General features: G+C 42.0%; 1 protein-coding gene and 1 pseudogene across 7 annotated transcripts in view; both read left to right on the forward strand.

Moving 5' to 3' along the window:
• LOC132230584 (polyadenylate-binding protein 2-like) overlaps positions 1-6,736 on the forward strand; it is a 59,498-nt pseudogene extending 52,762 nt beyond the window's left edge.
• MPP7 (MAGUK p55 scaffold protein 7) overlaps positions 1-18,232 on the forward strand; it is a 356,856-nt gene that overhangs the window by 25,048 nt on the left and 313,576 nt on the right. For 6 of the 7 annotated variants that reach the window (XM_059711486.1, XM_059711523.1, XM_059711561.1 and 3 more), the window contains exon 1: positions 14,945-15,145. The exons of the other annotated variant lie outside the window; for it this stretch is intronic. The gene's annotated coding sequence lies outside the window, so the exon portion shown is untranslated. Of the gene's footprint in view, positions 1-14,944; positions 15,146-18,232 lie in introns of those variants that run through there. 7 annotated transcript variants of the gene reach the window in all.

The following is an 18,232-nucleotide window of genomic DNA, read 5'->3' on the forward strand; positions in this document are numbered from 1 at the left end:
AATTTCTAGTCAGGGCACATACCCAGGTTGTAGGTTCAATCCCTGGTTGGGGTGCCTGCATGAGGTAACCGATTGTTTTTCACATCGATGTTTCTCTCTCTCTCTCCCTCGCTCTCTAGAACAGTGGTTCTCAACCTGTGGGTCGTGACCCCTTTGGCGGTCGAACGACCCTTTCACAGGGGTCGCCTAAGACCACCCTGCATATCAGATATTGACATTACGATTCATAACAGTAGCAACATTACAGTTATGAAGTAGCAACGAAAATAATTTTATGGTTGGGTCACAACATGAGGAACTGTATTTAAAGGGCCAGAAGGTTGAGAACCACTGCTCTAGAATCAATGAAAAACAAATCCTTGGGTGGGTGAGGATTAAAAAATAAAAAATACTCCCTCTGGATTTATGTCCTTAATTTATTTCACTGCAGCCAAATGTAACACACAATGCAGTTAAGACACAGTTTTAGTAGAAAAATAAAGCAAAGAAATATTTTTCAAGGAAAAAATGTCTTCGAAATGAATTTCTAAAGCTTCATCATATTATGTTTAGAAATTGGATCTTTAGTTCATAAGCATAAACTGCTTTTCCCAATATAATTTGTGAAGAGCGCACACACTGTCTGGCAGGTAAAAACCGTTCCATCTTCCTGCACACGGAAAGGTGAGGCTATATATCTGAGCATTTTCACAATAACCCTGTGATCTTTCAACTGAGAATCATGACTTGGTCTGGTGGGCCGTAATATTTTTAAGTAGAGAAGGAGGAACTGAGTGTCGATGGAGGCCTCCTGATCTGTCAGGAACTGTGCACAGTGCTTTGATGTGCGTTCTCACTTAACGACTGTGACACATAGGCACAAAGGATGCTATTACCCCACTGTTATGGTTGAGGGAATTATAGGATCAGGCCAAGAGATTATTTACTTCAATCCAAGGTAAACAAAATAATGATTATCCATGACAGTTGGAATGCCCAGTCTGTTGGGAGAATTATATGTAGTGAGACATGAAAGTAAGCTCAGGGTTGGAAAGGCTCTAAAGAGATGACACTTGCTCGCAGTAGGCAATAGCACCCAGAGAGGCAGCACGTGGTTGTACAGCTTGTGGAGTACAGGCAACCATGGTCACATCATAGGTATCACACATTTGTATTTTATTCTGACAAATTCCCGACAGGTGTCAGTGAAGTGTCTTGTTCTAATGAAAGCAGCATATCGCATCAATTTCCGAAGAAATGGAAGTGAAGTGTCTTAAGGAAGACTGTCTTCCCAATTTTTGCTGAGGCACCTACTGCAAGCGCCGGCAGTGGCCTCCCTTAGCTGGTTAACTATCCCATGCCTCCTAGCCGGTCTGCATTGGACTGGTCCCCTTGCCAGAGTAGATAGAAGTCAGGAAAGTTGACCTGAGGACTTGGGGGCTAAACCAATTTTTACAGAAAACTAATTTTTATAAATCTCAACTTCATACAATTTCATGATCAACTTGGGAGCTTTTCTAGCATGTATAAATGGCAAATGCAAATGGTGCTCCTTTGTTAGGGAATCTCTGGCTTTAAGTTTTAGGATATTGACTTTATCACCTAAGCCAGTGATGGCGAACCTATGACACACGTGTCAGAGGTGACACGTGAACTCATTTTTTGGTTGATTTTTCTTTGTTAAATGGCATTTAAATATATAAAATAAATATCAAAAATATAAGTCTTTGTTTTACTATGGATGCAAATATCAAAAAATTTCTATATGTGACACGGCACCAGAGTTAAGTTAGGGTTTTTCAAAATACTGACATGCCGAGCTCAAAAGGTTCACCATCACTGACCTAAACCTCTTCTCTTACCAGCAGTTCTCAACCTGTGGGTCGTGACCCCTTTGGGGGTGGAACGACCCTTTCACAGGGGTCGCCTAAGACCATCGGAAAACACATATATAATTACATATTGTTTTTGTGATTAATCACTATGCTTTAATTATGTTCAATTTGTAACAATGAAAATACATCCTGTATATCAGATATTTACATTACGATTCATAACAGTAGCAAATTACAGTTATGAAGTAGCAACGAAAATAATTCTATGGTTGGGGGTCACCACAACATGAGGAACTGTATTAAAGGGTCGCGGCATCGGGAAGGTTGAGAACCACTGTCTTAGACCAACCCTCTCACGTACAATTCAGGGCTGAGAAGGACCTGACTAGACCGACAGCTCTTCCCCCTTTTATCAAAGTGGTCACTTACACACAGGCCTGGGTGCAGTGGCCGCAGGCTAACACTGAGCCCTGGGCAGAAGGACTGGGTCCAGGCCTTGATGCCTCTCCAGACTGAAGCAACGGGCTCTTCTCCCAGAAGAATTTGCAATGTGGGACCAAGAGACACAGTGGCAGAGGACAGAGCTGAGCCCCGCTAGGGCGGTGCTGTGCGGGAAAGAGGCTGCTGCTGACTGGCCTTCTCGGCCGTGGGTGCTCAGGTCTTCCACAGCCTTGAGCTACTTCAGCCTCCTTTGTATATGTGTATGTACGGTACACATACACATTCTTTTAAAAAGCTTTATTTTTTATAACAGTTTCAGATTTACAGAAAAAATGACAAAGGTAGTACAGGTTTTCACACACCCTGCACCTCATTTCCCTTATTATGACTCTTACGTTAGTGTGGTGCATTTGTTATCATTACTGAGCCAATATTGATACATGGTTATTAACTAAAGTCCATACTTTATTCAGATTTTCTTAGTTTGTACGTAATGTCCTTTTTCTGTTTCAGGATCCTGCCTGGCCTACCATATTTTATTTCCTTGTTACATCTCTTTAGCTTCTTCTTGGCAGTTATAGTCTCAGACTTGTCTTGTTTTTGATGACCTGGGCAGTTTTGAGGAGTACTGGTCAAGTGTTTTATAGACTGTCTCTCCATTGGAATTTCTCTGATGTTTTTCTCATTATTAGATTGGGGTTCTGGGTTTTTGGGAGGATGACTGCACATACTGTAAACATGACTTATCACTATTGAAGTTGGCCCTAATCACCCAGCTGAGGTAGTGCTAGCCCGGTCTCTCCACGGTAAAGTTACTCCTGCTCACTCCCCTGTCCTTACACAGCCCACACTTAAGGAGCAGGGAGGTAGGTTACACCTTCCTGAGGGTGGAGCATCTACATAAATTACTTGGAATCCTTCTGTATGGGAACTTTGTCTCCTTTCCCTACAACTTTTATTTATTTCTTTTTAATCCTCACCTGAGGATATGATTTCACTGATTTTTAGTGAGAGAGGATGAGAGAGAGAGAGAGAGAGAGAGAGAGAGAGAGAGAGAGAGAGAGATGAGAGAGAAACATCGATTGGTTGCTTGCCATACACGCCCCGACCAGGGATTGAACTCGCAGCCTGGGTATGTGCCCTGACTGGGAATCGAACCTGAAACTTTTGGTGTACAGGATGACATTCCAACCAACTGAGCCACCCAGCCAGTGTTACAATATGTACTTTTAATTTATATGAATTTAATACCATTCCCATAGCTTTCAACAACAACAACAAAAGGCCCTTAAAAATTCAGTTCATGAGATGGAAACGCAAATACCTACTGAGGCCAGGTGGGCAGCTGGGAGGATGAGTGAAGCAATTTGGACATAGAATGTGGCAGAGGGCAAAGCCCATGCCTGCTCTAAAAGGGGCACAAGTCTCTGCTCCTGCCAACGGTTGCCACATGGAAATGCGGGTCAGCCTTGCCATAGCTTCCTCTAAAAAACAAAAGTTGGTAAATTGGACTTTTATATGAAATCTCCTGAATTGGAAATGTTGGCAACCAATCCAAATTTCTACAAACTTTATGCTCACCCACTTTGTGACTTCTTGGGTAGATTAATAACTGAACATCTTGTTCATAAGAAAATGGTCTTAGAAAGGTAAACAAGATGTCCAAGTTCACTCCACTAGCTTTAGTGTCTTCTAAACTGGGATTGACATTCAGGTCTCTAATATCACTGTACATTCCTCTCTTTTGGAGACTCTTCAACAGTTCGTTAACTTTCTCAGAATCACTTTGACTTGGTTCTAGATTTGCTGCCTTTAATGAAATAATGGACGCTGGTTCTCCTGAAATGCCACCTCTTTCATCAAGCCTGCTCCAACTAAGGGTGCCCTTAATGGTACTCATGAACCATTTGCCTTATTTTTCTTTGTTCCTTGCTAGGTTCCATGGTTCATTTGCTTGTATAATCCATAATGTTACACCTGAGATAAACTGGGACATGGGCAAATTCCTATTTTGCTAATAACAATTGCAAATGTACAAATCAGCATTCTGTGATCTCCCTGAGGCTAGGAATTTTGCCTTAGACATGTTTGTATTCTTCAATACTTGGCACATAGTAGGTGCTCAATGAATGTTGAATGAATGACCATTATTAATGACTTAAGTAAGATGAAGTATTAGCACATAATATTAATGGTAGCTAGGACAAATCTAATAGTAATGAAAATATTTGGCATTTGCTTACAGGAGCTAACCATTCTAAACAGCACAGGAGCTTTTAGTTTAAAGAAGTTATTATTTAGTTGCTTATAGAACATAATTAGAACCGTAAATTATGAATATCATAAATCACTCTTCTCTGTGCAACATTAACTTCTTTAATCAGTTCTTCAGCTATGTTATGTGTCCTGCATTCTTAAATTTATTACTATTTAGTATGTCTCTATATATCCTTTTGGCCACATAATTTCATTTTTTTAAATCTTTGAATTTAAATTCATCAGAGACTTATCTATTAAGTTTTTTGTTTCCTGCTCATATGCTAGAGAGAAGTTTTTGATAAATGTATAATCAAAAGAAAGTTAAAAAAAACCAAGGCGATGAAGCAAGAGTCCAATCTCCTAAAGTATGGCCTTTGCTGGCAATGCACCTGAGGCCCGAGTACCCTCTCCAATTACTTCTCCTGTTGCAGTTGTAATGGCTTTCTATTTTGTTATGGCTTCTTTCTGCATGATTCTTAATCTTCTGGACATAACAAGGGGTTGCCTTTAAAGTGGCGGGATAAAGAAGCTTCTGCTATCCAGGTCAGTGCTAATTAATGGATGATGGTGTGTAGGTTTCTGGGGAACATAAGTAGTGCAAGAGTAGATTTGCTTGCGATGTTCCCTTGTGAGCTCTACAAGGTAAGTACAAAGATGACTGAGATTAATTAAATATAAATGCAATGCTGAATAACCCATTTCCCTCTATGTGTATTTTCTCTGAATGTTTCTATCAATGCCTTTCTTTCTGAATGTGAAATGCTTATTCCATCCTAAGGATTACAAAGTGAACATGTTCTTTTTCTTTGGGTCTGTTCTTGCACCACAACAGTGGCTAAACGGCGACAAGACTTTTTTGTGTGTATTGTTATAATTGTTCTTATTTGATAATCATGGCAAAAAAAACCTGTAATTTTTTTTTAAAATGCTAAGTGCAATTAAAAAGTTATTTTCTTGTCTTTACTTCAAATGCCACAGATATGAAGAGTGTTTTAAAACAACATCAAACTATTTTAAATTTATAGCTTTCCAGACATGGCCTGTGGGAGGATGAAGATTAATTTGGCTTATTATGAGAAACTTTAAGTTTTATATCTATCATCTATCTATCTATCTATCTATCTATCTATCTATCTATCTAGATATAGATTATAGTCAGGTGGATATATGCATTGCAAGGAACATCTAGTTTGAGTAACCAAAGACTAGATCACAAACAGGTGGAGGCTCCTCAGGTTAGCATATTATCATTTAAGCAGCTATCATCCCAGAGGTTCTTGACTGTTTAGCTATATCACATGTGTTAATATACCATGCTGAGGCCCACATACAGATGTGCACAAAGGTGTGCATGGGTCACAGGTAATCAAGGCTCAGACACCCCAATACCATGCTGTCATTCCTCACCCCTGTTCCTCAGAGTTAGGAGGCAGTTCTCGGTTTATACACACATCCTACACACAAAAATGAATAGAATGGATCACAGTCACTGCTAATAGTTTAGATACATGCTTCTTTCTCAGGTACCATTGGTAGGTAAAACATTTCCCATTTTAAAACGAGTTCCAAATAAATTAGTTTAGCAAATGTTTACTGGGCACTTGCTAGGTGCCAGAGTTGGTGATGCCACTGGGGATACTATGGTAGTAGACAGTTTTCCTTTAATTTATAAGTGAGATCAAGCCTGTATTTTTAACTACGAGAAAAAAAAATATTCCCCAAACTTATAGACTTAGAATTTTGGTAACTTTAACCTATCAGATTAGTGGGGATAAAGTAGAGTTTCTTAACGTCACCCAAACATAACTGAGTTACTTCCCCCCCACAAACAGGATCACTGTTATGAGGAGTTAGTCAAGTATGTGTATTGCAGGAGAGAATAGTAGGTAGGATTGTATCAGCATCTCAGGGCTTGTGTAATTTGAGAAAGCCCTTCAGGTAATTTTAATACCCTTTACTAATTTCTTCTTTGCTAGAGTCTATAGATGTTATTGTTCCTGCATATGCATGTATTCATGGTGTTTTATAATCGCTGTTACAGAACTCTGGATCACTCTGGTGAAATAATGGTGGCAATGAGTCTGTGTGACCTGGTACGACAGGAGGGTGCCGACATGAAGACAGAATGTGGGAAAGTGGGAGTTGATAACGATCGGGAAGATTTGGTCATTAATGATAAAATCCAGGTGTCAGACACAACCAGAGACAAACCTGGAGTCTAAGTTAGTTCTGCTTAAGAACTTGTGACAAGGGAGAGTGCTCTCAGGAACCCACAGAGGGCCTCACCAAACAGAAGAGGCAGGGTTATTGTAGGGTGTGCAGGAATGGTGGAGTTTAGGTAAGACTGGAATGAAACAGGGTTGTGATTAGACTCAAAGCAGAGCAAGGCTGTCAGTAATATTTTATTAACATTTAGTGATATTACTGACATCAGGTCAGGCTGGAAGGCAGGTTCAGAGTCTCATTTCTGTGGAAACTATAAAATTAAGAGAAATTTAGAATGCGTATTCCCAAATTTTATCTGAAAGTTTGTACCTGGGCTGGAAATAAAGGCTGCTTTCCTGAGTCAAAGCCACCTACAGTTTCCCATCATCCAGGTAAGAGTGGGTGTTCCATTCTCATTGATACTCAAACAGCTAAGTTTTCGACAGCCTATGATTTTAGATAACAAGTTTTCTTAGCCTTATGTCCTTGGTGTCAATTAACAAAAGCAGTTTTTATAGATCCACATTAGTATGACAAGATATAAAAGTAAAGTTTTGACTGAGGCATCAAAGACAATAGATGTGAAATTCTAAAGTAATTGCCAGAGCAGGAAGCAAATTTCAAAGGTAAATATCTTAGCCCCTTGCTGTCTCTTAAAACCCCCTCACTCTAAAACAGACGTATGGTTGCCAAAGGGGACAGGTTGGAGGACTGGATGAAAAAGGTAAAGAGATTGAGAAGTACAGATTGGTAACTATAAAATAGTCATGGGAATGTAAAGATACAGCATAGGAAATATAGTCAATAATCCTATATAATAAAGAAGTAATATGCAAATTAACCCTCACGCCCTCATAAGATGTCTGCCTATGACCAGTCCAGCAGGGGGGTTAGTGAAGGATGACCAAACGACTGAACAAGCAGGCTGTGTGGGGTGACCAGGCTGGCGGAGGGACCATGAGGGATGACCAGGCTGGCAGGGAGGGCAGTTAGTGACCAGGCCAGTGTGGGGGGGTGCAGTTGGGGGCGACCAGCCTGGGGGGGCAGTTAGGGGTGACCAGGCCAGCAGGGAGGGGGCAGTTAGGGGTGACCTGGCTGGCAGCGGGGGGCAGTGAGGGGTGATCAGAATGGCAGGAGGGGCAGCTAGGGCGATCAGGCCAGCAAAGGGGGCAGTTAGAGGTGATCAGGCCAGCACGCAGAGGCAGTGAGAGGCAATCAGGCCGGTGGTGGGGGGGAAGTTGGGGTGACCAGCCAGGCAGGCAGGTGAGTGATTAGGAGCCAGTGGTCCAGGATTGTGAGAGGGATGTCCGACTGGTGGGGATTGGGCCTAAACCGGCAATCGGACATCCCCCAAGGGGTCCCGGATTGGAGATGGTGCAGGCTGGGCTGAGGGGACTCTCCCATGCACGAATTTTGTGCACTAGGCCTCTAGTCTTATATAATAAAAGCCTAATATGCAAATTGACCAAACAGCAGAACCACCAGTGGAACGACTGGTCACTATGATGTGCACTGACCACCAGGGGGCAAACGTTTAACGCAGGATCTGGTCACAGCCTGCAGGCCCCAGGCCAACCAAGGTGGGTGCCAGTGGGGGGCCCCCTGATCACCCTGCCGGTTGCCCCACAGATCGGCCCTGATCACTGGCCAGGCTTAGGGACCCTACCCGTGCACGAATTTCATGCATCGGGCCTCTAGGATTATAACAACTATGTATAGTGCCAGTTGAGTACTAGAAATATTAGGGGGGAAAGTTTGTAAACCACTATGCTGTACACCTAAAATTGATACAAAATAATAGTGATGTAAATTTTAATTGAAACACACACACACACACACACACACACACACACACACACAAACCTCACTCAGCCCTGGCCGGGTAGTACAGTTGGTTAGAGTATCGTCCCAATATGCCAAGGTGTGGGTTCCATCCCTGGACAGGGCACGTACAAGAATCAACCAATGAATGTATAAACAATTGAAACAACAAAAACTGATGTTTCTCTCTCTTTCTCTCTCAAATCAATACATAAAATTTTTTAAAAACCCTCACTCAAAATAGGATCATAAAGGGGCATCAGAAGTGGAGTTTAGGAAAGCAATGCTGAGTCCCACTGGACCACTCATCCAAGATCTTCTGTAATCTCACTAGAGAGGGGTTGTCAAGAGGACCATGAGGGCAACTTGATTGGTATTCTCTGGTATTTGGAGGGTCTGACTTTTACCTGAGATATTCAAAGTTGAGAGGCTGAAGGTATTGGCTTAAAGCAGCAGTTCAGAGAGAGAGAGAGGGCAGGGGAGAGGGAGAGAGAATACTCAAGACTTAAGTCCTCTGGGAGGCAGCTGCACTTCCACTGCTTATGGGATTAAAGTATGTACCAGTGTTTCCTGAAGACCAGATGAGAGCCATTTGTGAGAGACAGCTGTATTGGAGATGTTTAAATCCTGCTCAAGAGGAACACCTGGAGAGCCTGAGGGCCCACTCCCACCTCCCCTCCAGCAGGAGAATCTGCACAGAGTGGCCTTCAGGGAACCAGGAACCAAGAGTGGCAGTGGCAGCCAGGCCAAATTTCCTTGCCCAGGTGAGATGTTGCACTTTCAGGCCTCTAAGAGGAAAGCACCTACGGGAGAAATGTAAACTTTAGTTATTGACCAGGCCCAACAAAAACCCTCCTGGCAGAGTACCAGTTGCACATAACTTGCCATCCTCAGACTTTCCCCATATCCTTTGTTATGAATTGGAGGAGGGTCTGAGGGACTAGAAAGAAGACTCCCTTTCCCCTTTCTGGGAGAACACAGCCTGCCTGCATTGGACCCTAGCTAGGGAAGTGGAGGGAAGGCTTATCGTTGAATGAAGCTTGAAGTGTTGATCATTGGCATTCACATTAAAATTTCTGAATTTAAAACTGTATTTTGTGGTTTAAACCAATCGAAGAACCACCAGAAAAGTTATGGGACCACTCAAAGTTTCATCCAGGCCCATGGGCAGATCTCCCACTGAATACATATTTAAGGTGCAGTGAATACATTTTTAAGGTGCAAAGGTGACCTTCTGCTTCCATCATCCCCTTTGTCCTGCTTGTTCTACATGCTGGTCCCATAGGAGACAAGAGCACTGTTTCTGATGTTCAACAACTTGGCATGTGCTTTTGCTCTTTAAATAAACTTAGGCCAAGAGGTACACTTCGACAGGGACATCAGGAATTAGTAGAAGATGTAAATGGGAATGGCAACTTGAAACTGGAAAAGTAGAGTACTTGGCATTTGGAAGCCAACTGAGGTAGAGAGAGATATTTTAAGAAAGGCAGCAATCAACATCAAAGGTTTTGGCCTTGGTCTCTGGGCATCTATTTTAGTGAGAAAAGACAGGCAAAGACCTTTGCTGAATAGAAAACAGGGCCCCATTGACTGACCATTGGAAACAGTGGGTTAAAGGGTTTACTTTAAAAAGGAAAAAAAAAGATAAAAATATGAATAATAAAATGGCAATAAATACATACCTATCAACAAATACATATCTATCAACAATTGAATCTAACAAACAAACTAAAGGGACAAACAGAAGAGAAACAAACTCATAGATACAGAGAACATTTAGACAGTTGCCAGATAGGAGGGATGTTGGGGATAAAAAGGTGAAGGGATTAAGAAGTACAAACTGGTAGTTACAGAATAGTCATGGGGATATAAAGCACAGTATAGGGAATAGAATAATATTGTAATAACTCTGTATGGTGTCAGACTGGTACAAGATTTATTGGGATGATCACTTAGTAAGTTATATAATTTCTAATCACTAGTTTGTACACCTGAAACTAATATAATATTGTATGTCAACTATAATTGAAAAATAAAAATTATTTAAAGTAAAAATGAATAAATAAGATTAACTACCCTTAAAAAACAAATAAATGAGCAAAACCCCTCACAAAAACACAAAGGACATAATGATCCCTATCTGCTAATCTGCCCAGCGCCTATTCTCTGGGAAATCTCTGTCCAAATCAACATCCTCCAAAGACATGTTGATTACCTCTCTCCCCATCACCTCCCTGATCATAAGTGATGGAAGGAGGGAAGGGGAGCCCAATAAATACTATTGGCTGGACCAATAATATTCTTTCTCTATAGAGTATGAGATTCAGTCAATGGGGTTGATTCACTCTCTGTGTGTGACGGGAGGTAGTTTAATCTGACTCATGGAATTGGAGCTGGGAGAATTGTCTTACAGAGAAAAATAGAGCAGAACCGTAGATAGAGGCAGGTTTGAAGATAGAGAAAACTTCAGCTGAGACCTTTATGGCTTTTCCAGTCCTGGCTGCTGGCCTTCCTGAGGACTGAATTATTTTTGCCCTTGGATTCTATAGACTTCAATCAAGAGATGAAGTATAGCGAAGTTAGTAAGATTTTTTTGGCCACAGCAAAAATATACTTAGGACAGAGAAACCAGGAAGGACATAGAGGAAGTAACAGGAGAGCCTGGGCTGGGCTGCTTTGGCTCACTGAGAAGTCAGAGAAAAAGGGGACTTGGACACAGGTTCAAGGGGGTTAGCCTGGGGTGAGCTGCCACTGCTCATTGCTCCCTTGGTTGTAAGTCTCTGGGGTCCCTAAGGTTTAGAGGGAGGAAGTGGGGAAGGGAATGGTGTGAAATGTGCTCTCCTGGGGGACAGTGTGAGCTGGGTCCTTCATTCTGAGTGTATTTCTCTCTCCCTTGCTGATGGAAATTTTAGGGGAGGTCTTAGGTCAGGGTCTCAACAGAATATTCATCAGCTTTCTAGGTGTGCTCTTTCAGGGTCTTGGTCTCCACTGATTGGTCCTTGCCAGGGCAGGGGGTCATTAGTCAACGTGGCTGGTCCTGAGGCAGCCACTGTGCCACTTGTCTGCTTTTGCTGCTTTTCTGGGCTGGAGCTAAAATACAACGGAGGTCTAGATGTTATCTTTAGGGAGGAAAAGAGATATGCTAGGGGAGGACAGGTTACCCTGGGAGCCAGGTCCTTGTTTTCCAGTTTTGCCCCTTGCTAGGCTTTCTGCCCTGGTGAGTTTCTGTACCTGGTCCATTGTCCTTGCTCTGCTCGTGTCTGTCTAACACTGATAACACCTCTGCATTTATAATTAGCTTCTGAACTCTATTATTGGCGTGCAGAGATTACTTTCCAGTCACTTTGAAGCACTGTGCCATGTATTGTAAAGATTACATTTTAACTTACTTTTAAAAATTTATTTAGTTGCTGCTTCTTTTGATTCACCTGCCACTGTTAGCTGGATCCTCTGACATTTCCCAGCATTCTCTCTGATTGGCCCTCCATAGTGGGGCTGGATCTCTTTCCTTATAACCCAGCTAATGGTGTAAGTTCAACTTACCTTGTCTTGTTTTACTTTTTATTTATTGATTTTAGAGAGGAAGGGAGAGAGAGAGAAAACATCTCTTTGTTGTTTAATTTATTTGTGCATTCTTTTGTTGCTGTTGTTGTAACTCTTTTTTTAAAAGGTTTTTAAAAAATATTTTTATTGATTTCAGAGAGGAGGGGAGAGAGATAGAGATATAGAATCATCAATGATGGAGAGAATCACTGATCAGCTGCCTCCTGCATGCCCCCCTACTGGGGGGGATCTAGCCTGCAACTTGGGCATGTACCCTTGGCCAGAATCGAACCTGGGACCCTTCAGTCCACAGGCTGACACTCTATCCACTGAGCCAAAATGGCTAGGGCTGTTGTAACTCTTAACACAAACCAATAAACAAATATTTTACTACCTATTCACTAAATTCTATTAATAATAAAAAGAAAGCAAACAAATTCTATTTTAAGTTATTGTTTATTGCTAAAACATTTATAATCTACATCAAAATATGCAGAAAATAATAGAAAAGAGTATAACAAACACTTAAGTCCCTACAAAGTTCTTTTATTAAATCTTAATGTTTTCCTCAGTTCTTAATTTTTTTGTTTTGTTTTGAATCTTTATTGTTGAGAGTATTACAGATGTCCCCCTCCCCCCCACTTTCCTCCTATTGCCCCCCTTCACTTGGTTCCTGTCCACCCCAGGCTTTTACCACACTATTGTCTATGTCCCTGGGCAATACATATATGCATATAAATTCTTTGGTTAATCTCTTCCTGCCCCCCCCCCCCCTTTCTTGTATGGGTCCTGACTGGGGATTGAACCTGAAACCCTTAGTGTATGGGATAAAGCTCTAACCAACTGAGGTAGCTGGCCAAGACTCCTGCCCACCCCCCCTCCCATATACTTAAACATAATTAGATCTCAACACTAAGTCACTTGCTCAGAGTACTCTGGAACCATTTTCAGACTATTGTTTAGGGCAGTGATGGCGAACCTTTTGAGCTCGGCGTGTCAGCATTTTGAAAAACCCTAACTTAACTCTGGTGCCATGTCACATATAGAAATTTTTTGATATTTGCAACCATAGCAAAACAAAGATTTATATTTTTGATATTTATTTTATATATTTAAATGCCATTTAACAAAAAAAAATCAACCAAAAAAATGAGTTTGCGTGTCATAGGTTCACCATCACTGGCTTAGGAGTACATGCATTATAAGGGTTCTGTAAAATATTTGTTAAGTAATTAGGTTACTGTCCTTATTCTCAGCACAGAGGAAAGAGGATTTGTCCTAGTCTTTGTATCAGGTTTCTTGTCTTTACTTCTTTACAAGTTCATATTTACCTAAATATTCCTTTCCTTCCTTAGGTTTGTTTGTCAGCCTCCATTTTTTTTTTTTTACAACTATTTAATGTATAGAGTTGTGGGGGAAAGTGCTTCATTTCAAATAGCATATTTCAGAACCTCATGGGAATGACAAAAACAAATAGAATAGTAAGACAGCCAGACATAGTTAAGTGAGTGTGGTCCCCAGGTAAGATATGGTGACTTGGGGTTTGGCTGATGTGGTCTGAAACTCAGATTACTTAACTATGGGTCATTGATAATCATCTCAACTCCCTCCTCTTCCCCCTTGCTTTCAATTTTCAAAGTCTGAGTCACATCTTGAAGCTCTGTCACATTTCTTTCTTATAATTCCCTGCATTAGCTAAGTTTTCCAATTTATATCTTCTGAATTAATTTCCGTTGTCTACTTTTAAAAAATTGTTTTTATTGATTTCAGAGAGAGGAAGGGAGAGGGTCAGGGAGAGAGAGAGATAGAAACATCATTGATGAATCAACCATGGGCTGCCTCCTGCACACCCCCTACTGGGGCCCTGACAGGGAATCTAACTATGACTTCCTGGTTCATGGGTTCACGTTCAACCCCTGAACCAAACCAGCAGGACTGTTGTCTACTTTTTTTTTTTGATTAAAGCTTTATTCATTTGGTATTTTGGACTCTAAATTCTTCCTGTCAGGGAGGATCTGTTTACCGTGTAGTATTATACACTATATGTTGGCTAAATGGTTGCTACTCAGGAAACAGTAGGGGCCACCTCAGTCATATTTGTAAAATTCTTTAAGAGATCTGAAGGAAGAGGACTGATATCAATACACATTTTTTGATGGCACTCAGCAGTTGCATATATTATTGTATTTTCTTGTATTGTGGGGGAATTAGTTCCCCGGAAATCCTCAAAAGTTTGCCTTTACCATTCTCTGCACCTTACTCATTTTTTTTAAAAAAAATTACAAAAGTAATACATGCTTCATATGGAACACAGAAAGGCAATAAAGACACGCATAATCTTACCAGGTGGAAATATTTTATGCCTTTTCTTTGCATATAATTTCCCTCTGAATCTTATTAGCGTTTAAAAAATCCCCATGAGACTTCTCATTGACCAAGTGATATTAAAGATTAGATGTTATTAACCAAGTTCATACGCAAATCAAAGAATCGCTGTCGGGTAAGGAAGTTCCTATCTGACAAAGGAACCTGGGTGCCCAGGATTCTGTGCAGGTAGGTTACTGGTCCATTAACCACAGCCTGTTCTGCAGTCACCTGGGAATTAAGCGGGTGGAGGCGGAGCTTCCGATGATTGAAAGCAGGGGCCAGAGCTGTCACCAATCAGGGCTCCGCTTTGTTTTCCCTTACCGACTATCAGAGAGCTCTCCCGGCGAGGCTGTTTTCAAGCCTGAGACGCCTGCTCCTAATGCAGCCTATCAGCAGGGCCTCATACAAAGCATCTGCGGAGCCCCGCCCCCTCCGCCGTGGCCCCGCCCCCCCTCCGCCATGGGCCGCCCCTCCCCTCCCCTCGCCGTGGCCCCGCCCCGCGGAGGGAGGGGTGAGTGGCTACTCGCAGGGCTGGAGTAGGGGCCCGGCTCGTGCTGGGATCCGGCTTTCCGCGCCCGCCGGCTTCTGTTTGTCCTCTGCAGCGGCGCTGCTGCGGTCTGTCTCGCTGCCTCGGAGCCCGGGGCTGCAGGGGCCAGAGCGAGCACGCCTCCCGCGGCCACGGCAGCCCAGAGCAGGTAATGGGGCGCCGCGCTGCAGTGCCGATGGGAGCGCCCGGCCGGGTGCGGGCGGTGGGATCTGCTCCCCCTGCTGCTCCGGCCGGAGGCGGCGGCGGGGACCAACTGCCCGAAGCCACCCTCCCGCCTCCGGGCTCCTCCGCCCGCAGCCCGCCGGTACCTTGCGGCGAGGAGAGGTGGGGGCGGGCCCGGGAGAGCGGGGGGACCAGTGGATGTGGGGCCTCGGCCGCTGCGGGCGGGACCCCTTGGGGACCTCGCGGGACTCCCGGCGAGGCGGCTGGGCCCAACGGAGGACGTTCAGGTGGAGGGAAAACCGCGGAGTTGAGTCAGAGTCACGCACCCCAGGAAAGGACCCGCTGATAGTAGTGATAAGCTACTCAATATAATAAAAGGCTTCTTTTTTTTTTTTTTTTTAAATTGAGAACGGTATGTCTACTTGGGTAGTGTTAATTATACATTTTCTGGAGACAGGCGCTTTGCAGTGAGATTTACACATTAACATTGCTTACTTGCCATCTTTTAAATTAAAAGCTGCCTTTAACGTGAACTAGTTTGAGGGCTGTTTCTCCAGTGACAAGTAGACAGAAGCAGGGTGACTCACCTTTGTCTGCCCTGAAGTGGGGAGCGGCACGATAGCAACCGGGAGGAATGCTGATGAGGAAGGAACGCCTGTGCAGGTTTGCAAGGATTGTGGGGTGGAACCTTGTTTCTGTCACTCTCATTGGTAAGAGTAGAATTACTCCTTTTTTCTCTTTATAATTTTTTTATATTTTTAAAATGTTTTTATTGATTTTCAAAGAGAGAGAGAGGAAGGGAGAGGCATAGAGAGATATGGAAACATCCATGAGAGAGAAACATCATCGCTGCCTTCTGCACGCCCCCTACCCGGAATCGAGGCCAAAGCCCTGGCATGTGCCCTGACCGGGAATCGAACCAGCGACCTCATGTTTCATGGGTTGACGCTAAACCGCTTAGCAGCACCGGCGGGTCTTTCTAATTTTTTAAAAACAGCTTTCAAATTTGTTTTTTAAAAAAGGCCTCTTCACAAACAATCTCTGGGTTTTAGGGATGCACCTGCTACTCATGCAGTGACACTTTGCAGACAAGTCCTAACCAATTAACTTGATTTGATTTACTTATAAAGAAGCACTTTGAATCGCTGTTACCTTTTTGACGTGTTTAATATATCCTTTTTCATTCCCCACTTGTTCACAAGAGCAATCAATGGTGAAGGTCTCCAAGTTTTAGCAATAATGGCACAGTGAGGACTCTTGAAGCAGTGCCCCTCCTCCCCACCCTTCAAGTGTACTCTCTTATACAAACTACTTTTTCCAATTAGGTCTTTTAATTGAGAAGCTCAAAGCATGGTGTAAATTTTAGTATCCTCCTGCCCTCCTGGAGGCAGGTAGTATTTATCATGCTTATTTTACAGATACATAAACCCAATGCCCTGAAGATGAAAGGAGCTCTGCTCCAGGTTACTTGAGTCCTACTCGATTTTGTATCTGTAATAGGTTTAATTCAGGACCCAGCAAGGTCCACAGCATCAAGTAAGCTTCTGCATACCCATTTGATCACATGGACATGAGTCAGATGGAGATGGTTATGCAGTGGTTCTCAACCTACTGGCCCTTTAAATACAGTTCCTCATGTTGTGACCCAACCATAAAATTATTTTCGTTGCTACTTCATAACTGTAATGTTGCTACTGTTATGAATCATAATGTAAATATCTGATATGCAGGATGGTCTTAGTCGACCGCCAAAGGGATCGCGACCCACAGGTTGAGACCCGCTGGAAGAAATATTGTCTGTTCTGTTCTTTTTCTTCTGAGGTTGCAGATAGTCTGAATCACACCAGAAAGGTATTTTTTTTTTTTTCATACAGGCAAAACGAAACAAAACTGGGTGGTGCTATGTGAAAATCTTTTATTTTAAATTCCCGGAGGTGTTCCACATTAGAGAATCTTATTTATGTTTGCATCAGTGGACTTCAGCAGTGTTTTTAAATTTGAATTGAATTAATATGCATAAGGCAAATAAAAATGAAGTGTAATGTATTTTGGTCACAGTTTATGACTTTGTTTCTGTTAATTTGGTAGAAAGGTTGAAAATGTAAAAATCATTTCTTCCTTAATCAGAATAAATCAAGGAAGGGAGTGTAGGTGTTAATGGAGAGTAGTATCAGGTGATTATCTGGGAGGAAACTTTTGAATGATGTCATGGCTTGGGGCACTCAGAATTGTTATGTTAAATTTATTAGTCATCAAGAACATGGAAATGTCTTATGAATAGCTGAATGAAACTGATTTAATCATGAAATAATCTGTTGTTTTCATGGTAAATACATCTGTTGCATGTACCATGTATGTTTTGACATAATTTATTTATGTAGGATATAAAGCTTCCAAGCCCTGTCATCTACCTCTGATTCTGTTTGTTTTTTTCTAGCACCAAAGGAAAAATTTACATAAAGAAACCTTTATCATCTGTTAATTTGTAAGGAAAATGAGTCCTGTCTTCTGATGGTCACAGCTTTCTTGAAGTGTGGGAAATTGCAAGAAGATTTAGACTTTTTATAAAGTAGTTGCTTGTGTTCCTAATGTAGGATCTCTGCCCTTTTTCAACTTCCACTAGATGGTGCACTGGGTAATGCTTTTTGGAGCATTCAATCAGTTTTTTTTTTTCTTATAGCATTTCACTGACAAAGGTACAAATGTACTATAACTGACTCTGTTGTAATAATTGCACTCCAGAGAGAATTGCAATCAATGATTTAAGTCAGTTTTATTAAATGAGATTATTTGGATGGAAGAAAATGACATCTTAATATAAAGTGAAGGAAATTGTCGGTAATTTTAGAAATAGCTTCTACTGAAAAGCTCTCTGGTTCTTCTTGTGGTCAGGAACCCAGACAAGATGTGCAGACTTGAGTAGATGCTGAGTTTGTTAGATAAGACAAAGGTATCATGTCTGGGCATTTCTTAATAAATGCTATTCTTTAAATGTTAAAATATAGCACAGTATTTTGTAGACCAGCTGTAAACAGAATGAGCTTGACAAGAAACTCAACTTATAAATGTAGAC

This window comes from Myotis daubentonii, chromosome 1 (assembly GCF_963259705.1).
Source record: "Myotis daubentonii chromosome 1, mMyoDau2.1, whole genome shotgun sequence".
Taxonomy (NCBI): domain Eukaryota; kingdom Metazoa; phylum Chordata; class Mammalia; order Chiroptera; family Vespertilionidae; genus Myotis; species Myotis daubentonii.